This window comes from Carassius gibelio, chromosome B19, assembly GCF_023724105.1.
Source record: "Carassius gibelio isolate Cgi1373 ecotype wild population from Czech Republic chromosome B19, carGib1.2-hapl.c, whole genome shotgun sequence".
NCBI lineage: Eukaryota > Metazoa > Chordata > Actinopteri > Cypriniformes > Cyprinidae > Carassius > Carassius gibelio.
Window position 1 is genome coordinate 35,396,218 of NC_068414.1, and position 11,031 is coordinate 35,407,248.

General features: G+C 35.0%; 2 long non-coding RNA genes across 2 annotated transcripts; both read right to left on the bottom strand.

Annotated features, from left to right (window-relative positions):
• Positions 1–5,812: 5,812 nt before the first annotated feature.
• Positions 5,813–7,622, bottom strand: LOC127978714 (uncharacterized). The gene is made up of 3 exons (XR_008158620.1): positions 7,572–7,622; positions 7,379–7,443; positions 5,813–6,674 (listed from the first exon to the last, which is right to left on the bottom strand). It is a non-coding gene; the product is annotated as an uncharacterized LOC127978714 (long non-coding RNA).
• A 79-nt stretch (positions 7,623–7,701) lies between these two features.
• LOC127978697 (uncharacterized) lies at positions 7,702–8,913 on the bottom strand. The gene is made up of 3 exons (XR_008158596.1): positions 8,671–8,913; positions 7,962–8,217; positions 7,702–7,799 (listed from the first exon to the last, which is right to left on the bottom strand). It is a non-coding gene; the product is annotated as an uncharacterized LOC127978697 (long non-coding RNA).
• Between the last annotated feature and the right edge of the window lie 2,118 nt (positions 8,914–11,031).

Consider the following 11,031-nt stretch of genomic DNA (forward strand, 5'->3'; position numbering starts at 1 on the left):
TAGAAACAAAACTAAAAACACACACAGACACAAAGGGGAGTGTGTTGAGAGTCTGGGAGTATTTGATCATTTTAGTCCTCTATTGGAAGTTCATTCAAAGCAGACTGAGCTCTGAGAAGATTAACGTAATATTGTATGATACTTATTTATTTAATAATCCACAAATTAATGTAATGATTAACTTATGAAACACTCTGACTTTTATTTTGAAGGAAACACCTGTTTCCACGACAGCGTCACGTGACTGATGTGAAACTCAGCAGGCTCTGTTTGTTTTGATTCGTGTTCATGGAGACAAGGAAAATGAAACTGATGATACGATGGATATATTGTTATTGAAACGATACACTGTGGATTTAAATGTTCTATTTAGTAGAACTGAGGGGAATAGTATTATAATGTCTTGAATGTCTGATAAATGGCAACAGCACTGAGATATAAACGACACGGGTCGACATCTTTATAATATTAAGGTAAAAGTTGTGTTGGCACAATCATTTTTACCGAAAAAATACAGGATTGATGGAAATAATATAATTAATTTCCTTCTTTATCACTTCAGTCTGGTGTGTGGCGATAATGCGCCTTTAAAATCAGCCACCAATCAAATCTAAAGAAGAAAACTTCTAAATCGACTTATATAAAATAATATAACGTTAGTCTTTTTGATTTTTTTTATTCGGTTTGTTTTCATTTCTAGTTTGTTTATGCTTTCATTGGTTTTTAGGGTTTATTTTTGCCCAAAAAGCAAAATCTTGATTCATAAACGTATTCCAGTCGGTGATGCACCAGTCAGTGAACAAACACCAAAGAAGAAGAAGACGAAGAAGAAGAAGAAGAACCGCAGCAGGCGCGTGCGTCACAGAGCAGAGATACACTGAAACGCGAAGTCTTCCTCTTTCATTTCAGAGCAGTAAAAAACATTGAAGAATAGACTCTATATCAGTACAAGTGTTGCTGCACACTTGATTTACTGCATAAAACCATATGTGCAACATAATATGATGGGGAAATTATAACATATTTTATAATGAACTTTGACACTGAATTTTATTTTCAAACAGTGCTTGCTTCCGGGAAAAAAAGCCTTACCTCAACACAGAGGCTGCAGTAATGCGCTATGACACATTTCATTATTTTAAATTTTTTAAGACAATATTTCCACTTAATACTCGTAATAATATGAATAATGTATCATGAATGAGTAATGAATAATATATCATTCTGTACATAGGTCAAAAGTTTACATCCCCTTTGCAGAACCTGCAAAATGTTAATTAACCAAAATAAGAGGGATCATACAAAATGGATGTTATTGTTAATTTAGTACTGACCTCAATATGATATTTCATATAAAATATGTTTACATATAGTCAGTCCACATGAGAAAATGATTAATAATTGAAAGTAAAGAAATATATCTTTCAACAAATGACTTAGATCACTTTTTATTATAGCAGATAGAAAGAGATTTAACCTGATTGCAATGGAAGAATAAATGAAGAAAGGTCTCTTCCTCAAATCTACGGAATACACATAAATTAGAGAGATCAACAAAATTATAAATAAACATTATTGTGGTATCTGTTGCTAGATTTAGCATCTTTTTCTTTCAGATAGCACTTAGCCACAAATGAAGCCATTTTTTACATTTCAAAATCACGTCTAAATTACACAAAAAGAAGAAATTAAAGGCATCTAGCAGTACACACATCACGACGTTGCTAGATGCAACTGTGCAATAATAATTGTTCATTTATGATAATTACTTTGTATTTATTACTGTATTTTTTTATCAGTTTTAAAATCTAAGTAAACTGGTAAACTTCTGCCAGGACATTATCCCTTAAGTTGTACATTGTGGCCTATTTTACAGATTTTTCTTAAAGTGCAGCATACTAACTACACTTCTTAAACATATAATTGTGCAGAATGTGTAGTTAATTACAAAAACATAAAAAAATTGAATTGTTCAAAAATGTGTAAACATACCCCGCGATTGTGCTCCAGGGTCACATCTAGAGTCAAAAACAACCAGTATGAGCAAACCACTATAGATTCTGTAGAAAATGTTGAAAGGTCAGTGACACCGTTTAATATTAATTTGCGATTCAAATCATGATGATTAAATCTCATCTGTCCACTTTTATAATTAAAATTACATGCCTGTAATGCCTGATCAAGCAGTGTTAGAAACTGCGATTTTTACCGCTCCAAGAGCGCCCCCTAGTGACAAAGAATGAATTTGTATTTTGATTCAGACCAATGTGAAAAGAGGAATGGGTGGAGGAATATGCTAATGAAACATGAAACGGCTTGGGATTTGTTTTAAAAACAACTCGTTTCAATGATTCAGAATCAACTCAAGACAATAACTTTATACACGGTGCACTTTCAGATTTCAAACTTTGCAGGATGTTTTCATTTACTTAGAGCTGTGTTGCATGAAAGGTAATAGAAAAAAAAAAAATCCATAATAGGGGCACTTTAATATTTCTACACTTCGATCAAATATCTTTCACCTGTGACCGTCATGGTGACGAGGATTTCTCTTGTCGAGGTTTGAGCTGTGTAAGTTCCTTCATCACTAGATTTAAAGTTTCAATGGTCAGGACGGCCATTCTTTTCGGTGAGTCGATCAGTCAGGACGCCCCGTTCTCTACTCCACACCTGTTTCCGCCCAGACTTTGTGAAATGCTCAACCCTCTCAGCCTCATGCAGCAGTTCATCAAACATCAGTGCTTTGCCTTTCTGTGCTGTTAAATGAACTAAGGAGAAATAAAACAAGAGCATAATTGTGACATTGATGATGATGTGTGGTAATATACTGGTGTAACATGAAATAAACACTGGTACTGAAAGCAACAAAAAGCTCAAATCAATAGGGGTGTGTGGTATATATCGTCTACAATAACATCGTAATTGCTTTTTTAACTATGTGCCATTTGACATCATCAAGTATTTTGCAAAAACATTCTTTTTTTTTTTAGTTTCAGAACGCTTCAAGATGGTGCATGTATTCATTACGTGAAGTCTAGACTAGTGCACATGCATAGAGTGTAATTTCATTGCACTTTAACTACATTTAGAATAGTCACAAAATTAAAAATATATTGGGGGCAGAAAATGTATATAGGCTATTTATACCACTACATATAGTCTTGTTTATCATTTTCACATGAAGAGTAACAAAACAAATACGCTCCAAAAATCAGCATGATTACAAATGTGATATAGTTTTTTTTTACAACAGTTAATTAAGATGCTTAAGTTTTAGACATCATATTTCCTGTTTTTGCGCTATTTCGACAACAACAAAAAAATCACTGCAAACACAGCCACAGCGCTCTTTTGCAATGAGCAATGAGGTGTTTCATTCCTGAATGAATCAACCTTTAAATAATTCAGTTCAATCGTAATGACTCACTTTTTAACAGTGATTAGCTCCCACCTACTGGCGTTTTTAATTTCACATTCAAGGTATATTTTATTAATTAAATAATTAAAAATATCAATATTTAAAGTTTTATGTTTGATATATCAAAACATGATTGATGCATTTGTAATTGCAGGTTAAATGCATTCATGTCCTGCATTAGTCAGTAAATGCAACTTCAGGTAGCTTCCGTGTTTTCTCTGCATTGCAATTTTTTGCATCAATTTTTTTTTTTATCTCACAACCCTGACTTTTTTTCTCATAATTGTGCTATACAAGCTCGCAATTGTAATTGCAATCATAATTGTGAGATATAAACTTGCAATTCAGAGAAATAAAAATCAAGACTTCCAGATAAAAACTCACAATTTTGACCATATAACACACAATTGCGAGTTTATATCAATTCTAAGAAAAAAATCAGAATAGCGTTATATAAAATCACGATTGCGAGAAAAAAAGCCAGAATTGAGAGTTTTTATCTTGCAGTTGTGAGGAAATAATTGTGAGATAAAGAAGCAATAACCTTTTTTTAATTTTTATTCAGTGGCGGAAATGGGCTTCAATACAAGTCACCAACACAATAACACAATCAGCAAAATATCATCTAATTATCGTTATCGATAAAATCCCAGAAAATATGAAGATATTATTATTATCATACACCCCTAAAAATCAATATTTAAACTAGCTTACCTACAACATGGACGTCATGAGTGAAGCTGTCAAGTAGTTTACCATTGGCAAACACTTCTAAAACATATCTTCCAGCATCAATGGTCTTTAAGTCATGCAGATAGAAGCCAGAACTCCCACTCTTGTGCACACGACCACTGAAATGCAAATCCTGACTGAAACCATAAGCAATTTTGGACCCAAATTTCAGAACAGGAGATAAATCCTCTCTGTTTGCCAAACTACACATCAGGATAATACTGCCACCCTTTCGTCCCAACACAGTTATAGAAGTAGCACCTACAAATAAAAACTGTTCAAATCACAACACAATATTGATGCTAATATAGTATGTATCAATTTTATTAATGTCACCAATCCTTATTTTTACAAATAATTATTCTTTGTTCCACATTCTCACCAGGCAAGACAAGCAGCAAAACAAAAGTCAGGCACCTGATAAAAAAGAAAAGAAAACAAGGTAGTTACATGGTACTCAAATCTCACCAAAAGTGATTTTTTAAATAAAAGCACTGACCACAACGCAACACTAAACTCAATGGTTTCTTCTTGTTTTATTGTTATTCAGCTCTTCTTTATTTCCCTGAGAATAGGGAACGAGTCACTGCATCCTCTAGAGGGCGCTATGGGGATGCTGTCAGCGTGACCGGTGTCTGAAGCATGAATAGCCGCATTTCCACTGTCGGGCCAGTGCGAGCCAGGGCTTAAAGCGGGCCGGGCGGGGCTCATAGTCCCGGGCCAGTAGCACGAGGCCAGAATAGCGCAGGGTTTCCACAGTCAGGGCTTGAAGTACGCTGCGCTTCACTAAAACACTTTACACGCCTCTCAGAACAACGTCATGCAACCTCATCATTTCACCAACAAAGAGAAGTTATCAGAAAACTAATGGAACATGCGTGATCACACACAAACATGATAAAAGCGTCCGTTTGTTTGCATGCTTTGGTAAATATTCAAATTCAAAAGCATTGATGTTTTACTAAAGTGATACATTGATCATAATGAATTAATTTATCAGGACTTAAAATTAATCACACACACAAATAAATGTATTTAAATTTTATTTATTTATTTTTAACGCTTATGAACATAGCCTGCTTATTCAGTCAAGTCTGTTTCTGTTTATTTGTAGTCACAGCAGCCTATACGTCACATTTAGAATAAATGATAATATCTCTATTTTTATAAAAGCTCCCGAACATAAACCATTATTATATTTCTATGATAGGCTACGTGGAGCTAAACTCTCGAGACGAGACTTATGACAGATAATATAAGTTACTAAATAAATACACAATTGTGATGGAGAATAAGAAGCTGACATCTGATTTCTTCAAGCGGTCATATTTACCATGTTTACTATGGTAATGTTAATGTTTAGCGTGCATAGTCTTTTACATCGCTTATACACTCTAAAAACTGCTGGGTTGAAAACAACCCAATTTGGGTTATTTTGACAACCCAGCGCTGGGTCAAAAAGGGACGAACCCAGCGCTGGGTTATTTTAACCCAACCAATTGGGTAATCATATTTAACCCAGCCTGCTGGGTTGCCTTTTTTATGGTTTAAAATGACTATATTGCAGGGTTTAAAAAAAACAGAGCGGGTGTTTTTTTATCACTGTATTTTACAAGGAAAACTACTGTATTTAGAAAATGTTCGATATGATTTCGCATGTGCTTGATAAGGCAGCGTTTGTGAGCTCAGTACCGCTCTGCAGCCGTTACCGGAGAAACCTACCTCTCCCGCTCTTAGCGCCTCCTGCTGGCAGAAAATAAACTCGCAGAGTGCAGCCATGTGGGGAAACAATGCATTTCTACGTTAAAATTAACCCAAATTGAGCTAGGCATTAAACCTACAAATGTTGTTCATTTTAAATATCACTTTTACACACAAATAATAATTATCAAGAGGAAAATATTTATTAAAAACAAGAGAAAAGTCAAAAAGTAACATGTTAGAAGAAATGCAGAAAAGGATGGCATTAACAGCTACAGAGTTCATAAACAAAGCATTGAACATTTGATGAATATAACTTAAGATCAAATTGGACTTTGTTCAATTTTATACATTGTATAAAAATATACGAAAACACATACAATAAATTTACAATTAGTTAGGTTTTTTTCCAACTATTCTGGCATGACAGTACACAAATAAATCACAACATTAACTTTGATATTATAACATTCAACAGACGCATGTGTGTGTGTGTGTGAAAGAATGTGACAGGTGTATGAATGACAGAGTGTAAACTCTTCTACTAAACACAGAAAAAGCATTTAACTTTTTTTTTTAACAAATTATACACTTACAGTTTGTTTCATAGTCCATGAATACAGATCATGCATCACAGTCAATTTTCATGATCTCTTTAGCATAACTGATGTAATCATGAAGAAACCCCATCAGCACAGCATGTGACATCTTCTACATCATCCAGGGCAGCGTCCTCCTTTAAAACCACCGCTGTTTAGGGGAAAGAAGATTCTCCTCTCTGACCAGCATTCATCCCAGTCACCGCCTGTTCTTCATCAGTGGCCTAAGAGAAACACATTTGAAAAAATTAAACATTTAATTAAACTATCCATTTTCAGAGGTGTATTCACATCCGTAAGGATAGGTAAATAATCGGTTTTAAAGTTTCAACACTTTGTGCGGTTGTTTAATGTCTCAGTCCACCACAGCTCTCATGAAGTCTATAATGGCAGCACTAGTGTGAGGACATGCAATACTGTTTGAATAAATATTGCTTTCAGAAAGCTTCTTTACTGAAACATTAAAACAGTCATGACATTCACATACCTCACAAATGTTCATGTACGTGGAGGGCTGCTCTTCAAACCGTTAGTTCAACAAATAATTAAAATGTTCATAATTTACTCTCCTCATGTTTTTCCAGACTCATAAAAAATCTGCTAATTTTTTGGAAAAGGTATGAATATATTTAATATTCTCTTTTTGTGTCCTCCATTGCTGGTCTGGGAGACCAGTATTTTATTTTGAACATACATGTTTGCTATCATATAATTTAAGATGTATTCACATATAAATATCAGAATTTACTTCTACAATAACTCTATATTTATGAAGCTTGAAAATACTGATTATATAAACTATAAATGGATTAACAAATATTATGAGAAAACTAAAAATATATTAATTTATGTTTGTAAAGACAGACAAAAGTCTTATAGGTTTGGAATGACTTGAGGGCAAGTAAATGATTTTTTGTGTGAACTTTACCTTTAAGAACGAAGACCAAGAATAATGACTCTCCAAATCAGACAACTCCAAAGTTGGTTTGAGTTCTGCAATAAAAAACACAGACATCAATGGTTTTAATGAAATGAGCACGTAATCACACTGTTGTTGCATCAAAATGTGAAGTAAACTGGCAAGAGACAACAGAAAAATTTATTTTCTAAAAATAACTTACATAAAATCTCAAAGGAATAACGCTCTCCCATGTCTCTTGCTTTTAACATCTACAAAAACAAAAAACAAACATTATTTTACTCTTAGTAAAACACAACGACAACTGATAACATGAAATTATGAAGTTTACTTGCCTTAAACGATCTTTCCCTCTCTTCAGAAGAAGCTGAGAAAACCTCCTCCTCACACAAGCAGACTTGTGTGTCCTTAACTCCAGTTAGTTTGAGTTCTGCAAAGAGGAACATCAATGGTTTCAATAAAATATTAACATATACATACATACATATATAAAATCACACTGTTTTTGCATCAAAATGTGAAGTTAACAGGCAGGACACAACAGAAACATTAATTTTCAAAAAAAAAAAAAAGTAATAATAATTTAACTTACATCAGTCTCAAAAGAATGAAGTTATCTTGTCTCTGGATTTCAACATCTAAAAAAAACACACACATTATTTTAGTCTTAGTAAAAATAAAAGATAACTTGATGTTATGCTGAAGTTTACTCTCCTTAAACCGTCTGTCCCTCTCTTCAGAAGAACACCTCCTCCTCATCCTCACACAGGTCTGTGACTCCTCACACAAACAGCTTCTGTGTCTTTAACTCTCAGCGCGAGGACAATGAAGACAGGAGCTGGACAAGTCTGAAATATTACATGTAAAACATACTTTTAACAGTTACCACTTCAACAGCCTCAAAATAATTATGCTAGTCTTTACTACACAATGCCGTTTCCTTTAGGAGACAAACATACATTCAGTTTAACCGCGAAAAAAAAAGACAAATTCACATGAGCGTAACCGTGACCATAACCGTCTGTTAACGCCTCAAAGAGAACAGATAATGTAAAATCTTATGTAAATATGACAAAATACATTCACAGACGTTATATTAAAAGTACATCCTCCGTTCAGTAACGTTACATGAGGCAGTTAAGACCTCCGTGTCCGAGGCGAAAACCGCGTCTGTTTTTTTATATATATATATATAACGTTAAGCTCCTTTGTTTCCGCCTTTCATAAAACCTTCCGCCTTTCATACAACCGGGTAAACAATAAAAGATAACTTTACATTTTGAATATTTAACGTTACTTACCATAGTCTTTCACTCGCTTCTCGCTTCTATCACGCTGAGAAAATGGCGGCTGCTCGCACTGGAGACGTACGATTTTGACGTGACGTGCGTGCTCTCCTTCACGTCCGCGTCCTCAACCCACCCCGCTGGGTTGAAAAAGAGAGTTATTTTCAACCCAAACTTGGGTTAAAACATCCCAAAGTCCTATTCAACGGCCTCAACCCAGCAGTTGGGTTGAAAAAACAACCCAGCGTTTTTTAGAGTGTATATTATTCTATCTTGTTTAGTGATTATAATCCACATCGGATCAAGGTAATATTTCATTAAAAAAAAGCAAAGTAATGCAAACATTACATAATTGGTAAGGTAAAAACACATTAAGTAGTTGTGTGTACACTCCTTGAGTTCAACATTCATTTCGTGAACATTAGTGTATTTAATTCATTCATCATATGCAAGTTTCAAATCCACTGGCTCCGTTAACATTTATAGTAGTGATAATAGCGTTGTAGATCTTATTTCTATTTGAAGTGATATTCTAAATCCTGTAAACATACAGAAGGTAATATTTGGATTTCTCCGGTTCTCTGCACTGTCGTTTAGCAAAACTGTATGTAATTATGCACACACTCGCAAGACCAGAAATCCAAGACTGCGGAGATATGCAACTAGCCAATAGTGTACTTAAGAACAGAATGCATTTATCATATTATACACCTTTATCGGAAATCGCTCACTCATTCTCTCATTCACTAATCCCTGTACAGTGTATGGCACACTAAAAAAAAAAACTGTTGGTTTAACATAAAAAAAAATGTACATCGGTTGCACATAATAAAGTTAGGTGTACGCAACATGATTTACTCATGTTAAAGCTACATCATTTTTGCTTGTTAAACGAACATGAATTTTATATGTTAAAAATACATAATTTGTTTGTTAAGGGGGGGGGGGGGGGGGGGGTGAAATGCTCGTTTTCACTCAATCTCCTGTTAATCTTGAGCACCTATAGAGTAGTACTGCATCCTTCATAACTCCAAAAAGTATTTAGTTTTATTATATTCATAAGAGAAAGATAGTCTGTACCGATTTTTCCCGGAAAAACACGACTGGCTGTGTAGCTTCCTGGCTTAAAAAATGTTGAACTCTTTCACTGATGATTCATAATGAGCTTTATGAAAGATCCGTCACCGTAGATTTGCAGTAATCACCGTTAAATGCCATAAGACATCACGAATCACCATAAGAGCTTCACATGAAAACAAACAAAACATAACATAAATAAACCATTGAAACAAACATACATCAAATCACATACAAACTTATACCCATTATTATAAAACAAAAAAACCAAAACAATTCAGATAAATCAATTTTACCTTATTCTCCACTTAAACCAGAAGCTAAATACTTGAAGTTCTCTTTAACCATATGCCTTTGGAGGAATCAACCATGTGCGCCATAGCTGCGCTCCTTACTACAATGCTTTGAGCATGCCACAATATATAGGCTTAAGTGGATGAATTTCAAAATAAAAGACCTCATTATCACAGATATACAAACTAATAAAGAAAAACAAAATCCAACGATTAAACAATGCACATTCAAAATAGACACCATTACAAATCATTTAAATATGAGAAAATTGAAAGTAAACTGTAGAAAAGGATATAACCAAATCCTTAACAGGCTGGAGGCGTGACGTGTGGGCGGAGCTAAAGAATCACGAGCGCCAGTAGGCTTTTGCGTTGAGAGCATGTGGAAGCTGTGACATTACCTTGAGGGAAAAGACATCCAAAACAAACCATGGCTAACAGTCAGATTCAGCGTATATTTATGATCCAGAATCAGATCCCGAGGCTGAAACTGAACGAGAGCAGCAGCAGCAACGACTCGCTCCGAGCGGGGCTCGAACCCCGGTCTCCAGCATGGGAGGGGACGCACTAACAAGGAGGCAGAGATATTTGAAGCAGTTTTACTCACCGCCTGCGGTTCCAACACACGATCGTGACCCTTTTTCGTTGGGATTGCATTATCCTTAAGAAATAAACGATACGCAAATCCGTCGTCAAACTGGGCTTTGTTTGTAAAACAAGCATCTTCGAAATGCAGGGAACAAACACAAACACTTGCACAACTCCGTTGATGCTCTGTAAAAATAAACTCCATCCACTGGTCCCTTAATGCTGTTTCTCTTTTGGTAATCTGTGCAGGGTTGTCTTGCCCTGGCAACCAAAAACACACTCCTTTTGTGACATTTGGCGACGCTCTCGCTCTGATCACAGAGCCATACTCGAAAAAAACTTTCCGAAACTTGTGACAAACCGGAAGGAGTATTTTTGGAACAGAAATACTCCTTCAAACGTACAACTTAATTTTTGA